The sequence below is a fragment of the Oncorhynchus nerka genome, linkage group LG12 (assembly GCF_034236695.1).
Source record: "Oncorhynchus nerka isolate Pitt River linkage group LG12, Oner_Uvic_2.0, whole genome shotgun sequence".
Lineage (NCBI taxonomy): Eukaryota > Metazoa > Chordata > Actinopteri > Salmoniformes > Salmonidae > Oncorhynchus > Oncorhynchus nerka.
In genome coordinates, this window is record NC_088407.1 from 73,774,189 (window position 1) to 73,788,876 (window position 14,688).

Here is a 14,688-nt window from a genome sequence, read left to right on the forward strand (position 1 = left end):
GAATGTTATAGTATAAAGAGCCACTGTGAGTGTCCCTGGGCAGCGTGGGGGAATGTTATAGTATAAAGAGCCACTGTGAATGTCCCTGGGCAGCGTGGGGGAATGTTATAGTATAAAGAGCCACTGTGAATGTCCCTGGGAAGCGTGGGGGGAATGTTATAGTATAAAGATCCATTGTGAATGTCCCTGGGCAGCGTGGGGGAATGTTATAGTATAAAGATCCACTGTGAATGTCCCTGGGCAGCGTGGGGGAATGTTATAGTATAAAGAGCCACTGTGAATGTCCCTGGGCAGCGTGGGGGAATGTTATAGTATAAAGATCCATTGTGAATGTCCCTGGGCAGCGTGGGGGAATGTTATAGTATAAAGAGCCACTGTGAATATTCCTGGGCAGCGTGGGGGAATGTTATAGTATAAAGATCCACTGTGAATGTCCCTGGGCAGCGTGGGGGAATGTTATAGTATAAAGAGCCACTGTGAATGTTCCTGGGCAGTTCCTACTACTGGTTCACCAGCCACAAAAACATCACAGTTGTATATACTTGCCCCCTTACTCCACACTTCTCAATTCGATTGAGGAATTATTTACGGCTTTGGTGTTGGAAAGTGTATGACCGCCAACCACATGTCCGTCTGCCACTTCTGCAAGCAATGAAAGAGGCATGCAGCGACATTGAGGTGGGGTCAGTCCAGGATTGGATATGGCAAGGTGATATTTTCCCCATTGCCAAGCCAGGGATGACATTGCTTGTGATGTGGATGAGGTGATGTGGCCTTACAAAACTATTTTAATGGGTTGATTCTTAATGAGGCATGGCTGTGCTGAGTTTGGCGAAGGAGATGTAGGTAACTTTCCAAGGTTTTCCAAAAAATCCTGCTTGGAGGATTCCAGATTTCCTGGTTATTTCCTTACGATTCAAATAATCTTTCAACCAGGATATCTATAAACCTGAGCATTTTGTCAAAAAATTACAGAAATTGTCAGCTTCAAAGAATTTACAAGGTCTGTCTCCTCAATTGGCCATCTTAGTAACACTGGAGGGACATTTAAAATGTTAGTCATTTAGCAGATGCTCTTATCCAGCGCTACCTACAGGGTTAAGTGCCTTGCTCAAGAGGTATAGCAATAGATCTTTCACCTAGTATGCTCAGGGATCCGAACCAGCAACCTTTGATTACTGGCCCAATGCTCTAACTGTTGCCCAACTCCCCTGTAGTAGGAGACTGGTGTTGGTTTGGCACATCCAGTCTCAACCCCCCCATCCAAGCTGAACTCAGGCCACCGATGAGGGGCATGCCAGGGGGCAGTGGAGAGGGTACCTAGATCTGTCCTCCAGGGTGTGGGGAATAGCTGCTAGGAGGGATGCCCATCCCAGGCAGGTAGTCCCCGTGTCCTGGGGGCATACGTGGAGGGTAGCTGTGGTTGTACCCCGGCAGGGGGGTAGGCGGGCGAAGGTGTAGGATAGGAGGTGGAGGACCAGACAGTGGGGCATTAGGGGGGTAGACGTGGCTATGGTAAGCCAGGGGAGGGCCATACGATGAGGGGATGGTGCTGTAGGATGGCTCTTATGTCTTCATCATAAACTGGAGGCTCTGGGAACCCTCTCCTGACATGTAGGAGCTGGAGGTGGGGATGCCCATGATGTAGCTGGATGGGGGTGGTGGAGCAGGGCGGTGAGGTAGCGGGGGAGGCTGGTGGAGGTCCTTTAGGGGGCTCCGCTGGGCCTCCTACCCCAGTTGGGTCAGTCTCTCCTGGGAGAGGTGCGGAAGGGTGGGAGGTTGGAGGCTGGTGGTCTGCAGGGAAAAGGGAATTAGAGAACCCTTATAGAAAGACTTGTGCTCAACAACTCTGAATCAAACCACTTCACACCATGTTCTTACTTCAACACGTGTACTCATAAAATACACGCACGCACGCACGCACGCACGCACGCACGCGCACACACACACACACACACACACACACACACACACACACACACACACACACACACACACACACACACACACACAACCTCTTCCTAGACGGGCCATGAAAACAGAGCTGTTGGTGCTGCAAGCGGTGGGTGCTCTTTCTAAGCAGAGTAGTTTGACAGCTGTAAGGCAGTTAGGCCAAGCGATTAGGCAGGTCAGAGAGACGGTATCAAACAGGTCAGACAGTAGAGTATCAGGCAGGTCAGACAGTAGAGTATCAGGCAGGTCAGACAGTAGAGTATCAGGCAGGTCAGAGAGACGGTATCAAACAGGTCAGACAGTAGAGTATCAGGCAGGTCAGAGAGACGGTATCAAACAGGTCAGACAGTAGAGTATCAGGCAGGTCAGACAGTAGAGTATCAGGCAGGTCAGAGAGACGGTATCAAACAGGTCAGACAGTAGAGTATCAGGCAGGTCAGACAGTAGAGTATCAGGCAGGTCAGACAGTAGAGTATCAGGCAGGTCAGAGAGACGGTATCAAACAGGTCAGACAGTAGAGTATCAGGCAGGTCAGACAGTAGAGTATCAGGCAGGTCAGAGAGACGGTATCAAACAGGTCAGACAGTAGAGTATCAGGCAGGTCAGACAGTAGAGTATCAGGCAGGTCAGAGAGACGGTATCAAACAGGTCAGACAGTAGAGTATCAGGCAGGTCAGACAGTAGAGTATCAGGCAGGTCAGACAGTAGAGTATCAGGCAGGTCAGAGAGACGGTATCAAACAGGTCAGACAGTAGAGTATCAGGCAGGTCAGACAGTAGAGTATCAGGCAGGTCAGAGAGACGGTATCAAACAGGTCAGACAGTAGAGTATCAGGCAGGTCAGACAGTAGAGTATCAGGCAGGTCAGAGAGACGGTATCAAACAGGTCAGACAGTAGAGTATCAGGCAGGTCAGACAGTAGAGTATCAGGCAGGTCAGAGAGACGGTATCAAACAGGTCAGACAGTAGAGTATTAGGCAGGTCAGACAGTAGAGTATCAGGCAGGTCAGACAGTACAGTATCAGGCAGGTCAGAGAGACGGTATCAAACAGGTCAGACAGTAGAGTATCAGGCAGGTCAGACAGTAGAGTATCAGGCAGGTCAGAGAGACGGTATCAAACAGGTCAGACAGTAGAGTATCAGGCAGGTCAGACAGTAGAGTATCAGGCAGGTCAGACAGTAGAGTATCAGGCAGGTCAGAGAGACGGTATCAAACAGGTCAGACAGTAGAATATCAGGCAGGTCAGACAGTAGAGTATCAGGCAGGTCAGACAGTAGAGTATCAGGCAGGTCAGAGAGACGGTATCAAACAGGTCAGACAGTAGAGTATCAGGCAGGTCAGACAGTAGAGTATCAGGCAGGTCAGACAGTAGAGTATCAGGTAGGTCAGAGAGACGGTATCAAACAGGTCAGACAGTAGAGTATCAGGCAGGTCAGACAGTATCAGAGAGGCCATACAGTAGAGTATCAAGTAGGTCAGACAGGTCAGACAGAGTATCAGGCAGGTCAGACAGTAAAATATCAGGCAGGTCAGACAGTATCAGAGAGGCCCTACGGTAGTGTATCAGGCAGGTCAGACAGCATCAGACAGTACAGTCGTGGCCAAAAGTTGAGAATGACACAAATATTAATTTTCACAAAGTCTGCTGCCTTAGTTTGTATGATGGCAATTTGCATATACTCCAGAATGTTATGAAGAGTAATCAGATGATTTGCAATTAATTGCAAAGTCCCTCGCCATGCAAATGAACTGAATCCCCAAAAAACATTTAAACTGTATTTCAGCCCTGCCACAAAAGGACCAGCTGACATCATGTCAGTGATTCTCTCATTAACGCAGGTGTGAGTGTTGACGAGGACAAGGCTGGAGATCATTCTGTCATGCTGATTGACGAACAGGAAGCTTCAAAAGGAGGGTGGTGCTTGAAATCACTGTTCTTCCTCTGTCAATCATGGTTACCTGCAAGGAAACACGTGCCGTCATCATTGCTTTACACAAAAAGGGCTTCACAGGCAAAGATATTGCTGCCAGTAAGATTGCACCTAAATCAACCATTTATCTATTTATTTATAAGAACCTCAAGGAGAGCGGTTCAATTGTTGTGAAGAAGGCTTCAGGGCTCCCAAGAAAGTCCAGCAAGCGCCAGGACCGTCTCCTAAAGTTGATTCAGCTGCGGGATCGGGGCACCACCAGTACAGAGCTTGCTCAGGAATGACAGCAGGCAGGTGTGAGTGCATCTGCACGCACAGTAAGGCAAAGACTTTTGGAGGATGGCCTGCTGTCAAGAAGGGCAGCAAAGAAGCCACTTCTCTCCAGGAAAAACATCAGGGACAGACTGATATTCTGCAAAAGGTACAGGGATTGGACTGCTGAGGACTGGGGTAACGTGATTTTCTCTGATGAATCCCCTTTCCGATTGTTTGGGGCATCCGGAAAAAAGCTTGTCCGGAGAAGACAAGGTGAGCACTACCATCAGTCCTGTGTCATGCCAACAGTATCCTGAGACCATGCATGTGTGGGGTTGCTTCTCAGCCAAGGGAGTGAACACAGCAATGAATAAAGAATGGTACCAACACATCCTCCGAGAACAACTTCTCCCAACCATCCAGGAACAGTTTGGTGACGAACAATGCATTTTCCAGCATGATGGAGCACCTTGCCATAAGGCAAAAGTGATAACTAAGTGGCTTGGGGAACAAAACATTGATATTTTGTGTCCATGGCCAGGAGACTCCCCAGACCTTAATCCCATTGAGAACTTGTGGTCAATCCTCAAGAGGCGGGTGGACAAACAAAACCCCACAAATTCTGACAAACTCCAAGCATTGATTATGCAAGAATGGGCTGCCATCAGTCAGGATGTGGCCCAGAAGTTAATTGACAGCATGCCAGGGCGGATTGCAGAGGTCTTGAAAAAGAAGGGTCAACACTGTAAATATTGACTCTTTGCATCAACTTCATGCAATAAAAGCCTTTGACACTTATGAAATGCTTGTAATTATACTTCAGTATTCCATAGTAACATCTGACAAAAAATATCTAACGACACTGAAGCAGCAAACTTGGTGGAAATTAATATTTGTGTCATTCTCAAAACTTTTGGCCATGACTGTAGAGTATCAGGCAGGTCAGACAGCAGAATATCAGGTAGGTCAGGCAGGTCAGACAGAGAAGCAGGCAGGTCATACAGTAGTGTATCAAATCAAATGTATTTGTCACATACACATGGTTAGCAGGTGTTAATGTGAGTGTAGCGAAATGCTTGTGCTTCTAGTTCCGACCATGCAGTAATATCTAACAAGTAATATAACCTAACGATTTCACAACAACTACCTTATACACACAAGTGTAAAGGAATGACTAAGAATATGTACATAATCATATATGAATGAGTGATGGCCGAATGGCATAGGCAAGATGCAGTAGATGGTATAGAGTACAGTATATACATATGAGATGAGTAATGTAGGGTATGAAAACATTATATAAAGTGGCATTGTTTAAAGTGGCTAGTGATACATTTAATTACATCAAGATGGCAAGATGCAGTAGATGGTATAGCGTACAGTATATACATATGAGATGAGTAATGTAGGGTAGGTAAACATTATATAATATAAATTGGCTAGTGATAAATGGATTACATCAATTTTTACATTATTAAAGTGGCTGGAGTTGAGTCAATATGTTGGCAGCAGCCACTCAATGTTAGTGATTGCTGTTTAACAGTCTGATGGCCTTGAGATAAAGCTGTTTTTCAGTCTCTCGTTCCCTGCTTTGATGCACCTGTACTGACCTCGCCTTCTGGATGATAGCGGGGTGAACAGGCAGTGGCTCGGGTGGTTGTTGTCCTTGATGATCTTTTTGGCCTTCCTGTGACATCGGGTGGTGTAGGTGTCCTGGAGGGCAGGTAGTTTGCACCCGGTGATGCGTTCTGCAGACCTCACTACCCTCTGGAGAGCCTTGCGGTTGTGGGCGGAGCAGCTGCCGTACCAGGCGGTGATACATCCCGTCAGGATGCTCTCGATTGTGCATCTGTAGAAGTTTGTGAGTGCTTTTGGTGACAAGCCAAACTTCTTCAGCCTCCTGAGGTTGAAGAGGCGCTGCTGCGCCTTCTTCACGATGCTGTCTGTGTGGGTGGACCATTTCAGTTTGTCCGTGATGTGTACGCCGAGGAACTTGAAACTTTCCACCTTCTCCACTACTGTCCCGTCGATGTGGATAGGGGGGTGCTCCCTCTGCTGTTTCCTGAAGTCCACAATCATCTCCTTTGTTTTGTTGACATTGAGTGCGAGGTTATTTTCCGGACACCACACTCCGAGGGCCCTCACCTCCTCACTGTAGGCCGTCTCGTCGTTGTTGGTGATCAAGCCTACCACTGTAGTGTCGTCTGCAAACTTGATGATTGAGTTGGAGGCGTGCATGGCCACGCAGTCGTGGGTGAACAGGGAGTACAGGAGAGGGCTCAGAACGCACCCTTGTGGGGACCCAGTGTTGAGGATCAGCGGGGTGGAGATGTTGTTACCTACCCTCACCACCTGGGGGCAGCCCGACAGGAAGTCCAGGATCCAGTTGCACAGGGCAGGGTCGAGACCCAGGGTCTCGAGCTTAATGACGAGTTTGGAGGGTACTATGGTGTTAAATGCTGAGCTGTACTCGATGAACAACATTCTTACATAGGTATTCCTCTTGTCCAGATGGGTTAGGGCAGTGTGCAGTGTGATTGCGATTGCATCGTCTGTGGACCTATTGGGGCGGTAAGCAAATGGGAGTGGGTCTAGGGTGTCAGGTAGGGTGGAGGTGATATGGTCCTTGACGAGTCTCTCAAAGCACTTCATGATGACGGAAGTGAGTGCTACGGGGCGGTAGTCGTTTAGCTCAGTTACCTTATCTTTCTTGGGAACAGGAACAATGGTGGCCCTCTTAAAGCATGTGGGGACAGCAGACTGGGATAAGGATTGATTGAATATGCCAGCTGGTCTGTGCAGATTATCAGACAGGCCAGACCGCAGAGTATCAGACAGGCGAGACAGCAGAGTATCAGACAGGCCAGACCGCAGTGTATCAGACAGGCCAGACCGCAGAGTATCAGACAGGCCAGACAGCAGAGTATCAGACAGGCCAGACCGCAGAGTATCAGACAGCAGAGTATCAGATAGGCCACACCGCAGAGTATCAGACAGGCAAGACCGCAGAGTATCAGACAGGCCAGACCGCAGAGTATCAGACAGGCCAGACCGCAGAGTATCAGACAGGCCAGACAGCAGAGTATCAGACAGGCCAGACAGCAGAGTATCAGACAGGCCAGACAGCAGAGTATCAGACAGGCCAGACAGCAGAGTATCAGACAGGCCAGACAGCAGAGTATCAGACAGGCCAGACCGCAGAGTATCAGACAGGCCAGACAGCAGAGTATCAGACAGGCCAGACCGCAGAGTATCAGACAGGCCATACAGCAGAGTGAGGGGCTTCTCAACCACCTAGCAGGATTGCCATATGTCCATAATTTATTCTGCAACATGAGACATTACAGTAGTGAATGGAGTAGACAGATATATGCAGCATTAACACCATTTCAATGTTTACACTGCACAAGTGCACATTTCAATAAGGGAATAGGTAAAACAATAAGGCTAATGGACAGGGGACTGTCTATATAAAACTTCACAAGATAGTATGCATATTTTGATCTATCGTTGATGTTCTATTTCCTCTGGAAACCAACAGGTGTACCAGTTGTTGAACTGGTGTTAAGAGTTAGTGAGTCTGGTGGTCCTCTGAGTGGGCTCACCAGAGAGGGGTTGTGCTGTGGGTGGAGAGGGCATCGGAGGCTCCAGTCTGGGGATCCTAGAGCCCAATGGCTCTGGAAGAGAGACAAAGAGAGAGAACAATATGTCACACTAACATACCTACTGTTATGAATCATATGAATCTTTGGCAGTCATACGTGTCCATGGAATCATCTAGAGTCTGTGCCAGAGAAAAGGTTAATGCGCTCACCAGGTGCCTTGCTTTCTTCTGTAGGAGATCATATCTAAACCACAACAAGGGAAATGGGTGTCAAAACAACTCAATTGAGTTAATCGGAGCATAAAAAGAGCATGATGCCTGCCCTCACAAGAACCTTATAACTCAAATGTCAAACTCACGTAGGCTCGTTTGAGCTGGCGAGGAGGGCTGGTCTGGGGCGAGACCTTCTTGCTGAGTGGTGGCAGGATGGGGGGGTTGGGGAGCCGGAGCTGGGTGAGAGTCTGCAGCTGCTGGGGAGTGGGGTCTTCTTGCTGGAGGTCTGGGGCATCTGCTGCTTGCCCTTGGAGTACAGGTCTAGGATCTGGTGGCAGATGTCTGTGGAGCAGAGGAGGTCATTAATGAGGAGTGCATTTCATACATATGGATCTAAATGATGGTACTACATGAGTAATGATACTAACATGGTCATAAACAAATAGTCCACAAAGTGAAGTTAAGAGGGGTAAAAGTAGCCTTGGAGCCACCCTGATCTCACTAACTTATTATTATTGTTGATTTTTTTGTACCTTTATTTAACAAGGCGTGTCAGTTAAGAACAAATTCTTATTTACAATAATGGCCTACCAAAAGGCCTCCTGTGGGGATGGGACTGGGATTAAAAATACAAATGTAGGACAAAACACATCACGACATAAAGAGAGACCTAAGACAACAACATAGCATGGCAGCAACATGAAAACACAGCATGGTAGCAACACAACATGGCAGCAGCACAACATGGTAGCAGCACAACATGGTAGCAGCACAACATGGTAGCAGCACAGAGCATGGTCCAAACATTATTGGGCACAGACAACAGCACAAAAGGCAAGACGGTCGAGACAACAATAGATCACACGAAGCAGCCACAACTGTCAGTAAGAGTGTCCATGATTGAGTCTTTGAATGAAGAGATGGACATAAAACATGAATGATACGCGAATTGTTCACAAACCTGGCAGCGAACCATTCATGTATCATTCATGAACCATTCATGTATCATTCATGAACCATTCATGTATCATTCATGAACCATTCATGAACCATTCATGTATCATTCATGAACCATTCATGTATCATTCATGAACCATTCAAGAACCATTCATGAACCATTCATGTATCATTCATGAACCATTCATGTATCATTCAAGAACCATTCATGAAAGCTTGTGAGATCTGGATGAAACAAGTTTTCAATTATATATGCTTTTGTTTTTAACATTTAAAACATCCTGCACAAATGTCATAAACCCACAACTGTTTCATAGAGAAAGACCAGCCAGTCCCACGTTCCCAGCAGCTCCACTGGGACATCCTGAACAAACTGCTCCCACCATCGCCGTGAAGACTGCTTGGACGTCCACCCCTGGATGTCAAACTAACACAGCCGGCCGGCCAGGTACATGACTGCTACAGCTATGATCTCTGGCTCCCACTGCAGGGACAGCATAGTACACAGACTGAGGAGAGAGAGGTGTGTCCATCACTCACAGGGCACATATTCATAAAGCATCTCAGAGTAGGCGTGCTGATTTAGGATCAGTTTTGCACAAAATCCAGGAATGGCAACAGTTGGTGTCTGATGGTAACCGATGGGTGGAGTGGAGTCAATAACCATTAAGGCCATTAAAGGAAGAGTACATGCTGAACTCTAAATTCCCTTCTGTAAGCCCATTAAAAAGGGTGTTTGGAACCAAAAATAGATGTTTGTTTTGTATGATACCCCTCAAGGAGGAGACTGGCGAGGCCACCTCCAAAGCGATGATGGACATCTTCAACACCCACAGTTTTTGTTTTTCCATGGTACATAATCAGACATATTTCAATATCTTTCATTGTCAATAGATATCACCTTCCTACCCCTCCTCCAGGTTTGGTGAATGGACCAACCAGACCCTCAAGACTGCCATGGACAAGTCCCTTGATTGGTACCTGGAAGGGTGGGAGAAAAACCTGAAGGTAATTCCCTTTGCACACAACAGCAGCATCCAGGCCTCTGAGTACGGATGGGAGCCGCAGCTGTTGGCTGAGGATATTGCATATACAATTATGACAAACAGTATACTGTAGTCTTTCAAATGTGTAATCTGAATATGTGCTTCTATATTCTCATACATGTGTTCTACTGTAGCCGACATTGATTTATTTTATTTTAAGTTATAATATAATATTCTGATATTTGTTCGACTGCTACATTGATTGGGCGGCAGGGTAGCCTAGTGGTTAGAGCGTTGGACTAGTAACCGGAAGGTTGCAAGTTCAAATCCACGAGCTGACAATGTACAAATCTGTTGTTCTACCCCCGAACAGGCAGTTAACCCTAGGCCGTCATTGAAAATAAGAATTTGTTCTTAACTGACTTGCCTAGTTAATAAAAAATAAATAAATTGATATCTTGCATTCGGCACATGTGACAAATAAAGTTTGATGTGATACTCCTGTTCCACACACCTATATGGGATCGCCCCCTTTATAAAGGTAACACACCCTCCTCCTTCCCCCTATCTCTACGGACTGCAACATAACCTTGTAATACAACACCTAGAGTAGGTTTAAGCCATGTCTCCTGGAGACATACACGTTTCGCTGGTAATTCCTCAATAAACTTTTTGAACTATCAAACTTCTGCGTTTACAAAATAAGATTGCAGTTTTGAAACTGCAGTAAAAGTGCAGTAACTGCAGTCGACTGTGGTATTTTGGATGAGGTAATTGCAGTTACACTGCAAAATGACGACAGTAAAACAAACAGCATACGTCAGATACACTGCACTCGGACTGTAATATTTTTTAGTAAGGGGCGTTCCATTGGAGGATTAACACAATTATGTAAATTAACCAATACATGAATCCTGGCTGGACTGATTCTCAATCTTATTGAGGTCATCCTGTACATTTTCCCCTGTCAGTCCTGTGATCCCAATATACCTCACTGCCTGCTCCACTATCATCTTTATCTTCTTAGTCTTAGATTGTAATGTTTCTGAGCAATTGTTTGCTGCTGTCACAAATGTAACAGCCTTCTTCATATCTCCTACCAGTCTTGTGTTCTCCCATTCTCCCATTATGCTCCCTCCATCACACCCAACCTGCAACCCAATCTGCCCTGGAATACCAACTCATCTAGGTGCCCCGCTCATTTCTGCGTGAACTACTGTACTACTACGGCTTCTGCATACAATATTTTACACTCACTCCTCCTGCTGCCCATTCCACTTGTCTATTCATCACTGCACAAACTCCATAGTTACAGCTCTTTAACTGGACCACGTCTCCACATTTCCCATATCCATATCCTCCCCCACACGTCTCACATCTCCTTTTGCCTTTACACAGTGCTGCCACATGCCCTTTGACAGATTACAGCAACACAACAGTTTCGGAACATAAACTCTGACATAGTAACTCATATACCCAATCGTATTTTTTTCTGTCTACAATTTCTTCAAAGTTTAATAGCACTGACAGGCTATCTACCTTTTTCTCATCTGGTGTTATCTGGAGGCTCTTTGCCTCAATAAGAGAGCCTCCCTTCAAGTGGTCCTTTATTTCAATTCAATTTAAGGGCTTTATTGGAATGGAAAACATGTTTACATTGCCAAAGCAAGTCAAATAGATAAACAAAAGTGAAATAAACTACACAAAACATTACACGCACAAAAGTTCCAAAAGAATAAAGACATTTCAAATGTCATGTCTATATACAGTGTTTCTGTAACGGTTTTCTTCCACTGAAGGAGAGGAGGACCAAAATGCAGCGTGGTTAGTGTTCAACATCTTTAATATAGATGAGAACACTACAAAATACAAAACAATAAATGTGAAAACCAAAACAGTCCTATCTGGTGGAATGACACAAAGACAGAAGACAACCACCCACAAAACCCAACACAAAACAGGCTGCCTAAATATGGCTCCCAATCAGAGACAATGACTAACACCTGCCTCTGATTGAGAACCATATCAGGCCAAACATAGAAATAGACAAACTAGACATACAACATAGAATGCCCACTCAGCTCACGTCCTGACCAACACTAAAACAAAGAAAACACAAAAGAACTATGGTCAGAATGTGACAGTTGTAATGATGTGCAAATAGTTAAAGTACAAAAGGGAAAATAAATAAACAGAAATATGGGTTGTATTTACAATGGTGTTTGTTCTTCACTGGTTGCCCTTTTCTTGTGGCAACAGGTCACACATCTGCTGTGATTGCACACTGTGATATTTCACCTAATAGATATGGGAGTTCATCAAAATTGAATTTGTTTTTGAATTCTTTGTGGGTCTGTGTAATCTGAGGGAAATATGTGTCTAATATGGTGATACACTTGGCAGCATGTTAGGAAGTGCAGCTCAGTTTCCACCTCATTTTGTGGACAGTGTGCACATCGCCTGTTTTCTATTGAGACCAGGTCTGCCTACGGCGGCCTTTCTCAATAGCAAGGCTCACGGAGTCTGCACATAGTCAAAGATTTGTTTAATTTTGGGTCAGTCACTGTGGTCAGTTATTCTGCCACTGTGTACTCTCATTTTAGGGCCAAATAGCATTATAGTGTGCTCTGTTCTTTTGTTAATTATTTCCAATGTGTCAAGTAATTATGTTTATTTTTACTCATGATTTGGTTGGGTCTAATTGTGTTGCTGTCCTGGGGGGTCTGTTCGTGTTTGTGAACAGAGCCCCAGGACCAGCTTGCTTAGGGGGCTCTTCTCCAGGTTAATTTATCTGTAGGTGATGGCTTTGTCATGGAAGGCTTGGGAATCGCTTTCTTTTCAAATATAACAGCCCTTTTCTTAATTTTGATAATTAGCAGGTATCGGCCTAATTCTACTCTGCAAACATGATTCGTTTTTTTACATTGTACACTGAGGATATTTTTGCAAAATCCTGCATGCAGAATTGTTCATTTCTGCTACTGCTGTAATAACTCCCTTCACCCACTACTGTTTGGTTTGATCCGGCATGCTACTATTAACCACATGTTTACATGGCTGCTTGAGTTGGAGGTTCAGAACCAGCGAGGAAAGATGGCGGAAGCAGATGACGTGGATTCTGAATACAATGGCAGTAGAATCAAGGAGAATTAGAGTATTGACCAAAAGAATGAAAAACTGACTAAATAGTTACAGGGATGAGAATGATCCTGTGAGCATCACAAGATTTTTTGTGCTTTTGCGGACCTGAATGAACTTGCATGGTCTTAAAACGATTTGATAAGTCAAATCAAATCTTATTGGTCACATACATGTGTTTAGCAGATGTTATTGCAGGTGTAGTGAAATGCTTTGAAGTTTGAAGTGTGGAGTGTGTCTCTTCGGAACAGGGCACCCCTCAAGGGGGTTATGTCTGGCATCTCGTTGGAAGTCGATTTTGAAGAGATAAAAAGTATTCCTGGAGTGATTGAAGCACGTCAAATGAATCGTGTGGTGAATGGTGAAAAAGTGAAGAGTCTATCTGTTCTTTTTTGATATGGAGTCTCTCCCTACTCAAGTGCAGTTAGAGTAGATTAACTACAGAGTCAGAGCATTTATCCCAAGAACAATGCAGTGTGATCATTTTAAAGCTTTTGGTCATGTATCAAGTGTTTGCAGAAGGGAGAAGCAGAGATGTCAAAGTTGTGGAAAAGTGATGAATATGTGACGTTGTAATTGCGGTGGGAACCATGAAGCCACGTCTTTTGAATGCCCCACAAGGGTGAAAGAGAATGAGGGAGCCAAAGTCAGGGCTGTACAGAGCATTTCATATTCAGCAGCAGCTGTGAAAAGAGTTGAGGGTTTGAATGGTGCATCAGAAGAGTCCATGGTGGTGGATAGGCCTACACTGCAGGATGCAGGGGGTTCCTTTCACCAGGAGGATCCTGCCATTTTAAAGGTTAAGAAGGTGGACTTTGTGGCCTTTATAGCTATGGTAATTAATGGCACTGCCAAGGTGGAGAGAAGGTCCAGGAAGATAGAAATCATAGTGGATGCAGCAGAGCGGTTCCTGGGGCTGAAAGATTTCTCAGTGAAGGAGTTACATGGAATATTGGCACAAGCCGTATCACCCTCTCAGGTCCGAGAGCCTGAGAAGGGAGATGTGGAAAAAAGAAGTGGGAGTTTTGTTTGTTTGGCAATGTGCTATTTTTATTGGGGTGGTTTAAATTAGTTTCACTATTACCTGTGGATTTTTTTCGGGGGGGTTCAACCCGTTGGTGGCAGCAATACACCCTCGTGGGTTGTAGTCCGCCATAAAACCCACAGAAGAAGAACCATGCTTGAGTTGGAGCTCCTTGTCATGCTGTTTAGTATTGACGAACTTCAGCAACATATCCTGCTTTACTCTCCACATCCCCAGCCTAATCTATGCGATCGGAGTGACTCCGCCCTCGTCCTTAGATTTCACCAACACCTTGAACACTCTCAGTACAACACTGCACTCTGAACCTTTACTCCCACTACTCTACCTCCACCCTTTCCACCAATAGACTCATCCCGCACTCTAAACTCATACCTCCTACCTTTCCATTCATCTCTGCTCCAGTCACAATCAAATGTTGCTCAACCACCTCCACCGGATTTCACGCTCTCCAAAACCGCTTTGTAAGACTTTTCAAGCGACCCGCCGGAAAAATAACAATTTATGATACTTTTAAATCCCCTGAAGTAAACGTCCAATCACAAACCACGAAGGGATGGTTTTTGTGTTAACGTTCCGAAGCCAAACTGCCATTCGCGAAATCTGATC

At 45.5% G+C, this 14,688-nt stretch overlaps 1 pseudogene; it reads right to left on the minus strand.

Annotated features, from left to right (window-relative positions):
* Nucleotides 1–431: 431 nt before the first annotated feature.
* Nucleotides 432–14,271, minus strand: LOC135574128 (cyclin-K-like; annotated as a pseudogene).
* Nucleotides 14,272–14,688: the final 417 nt, after the last annotated feature.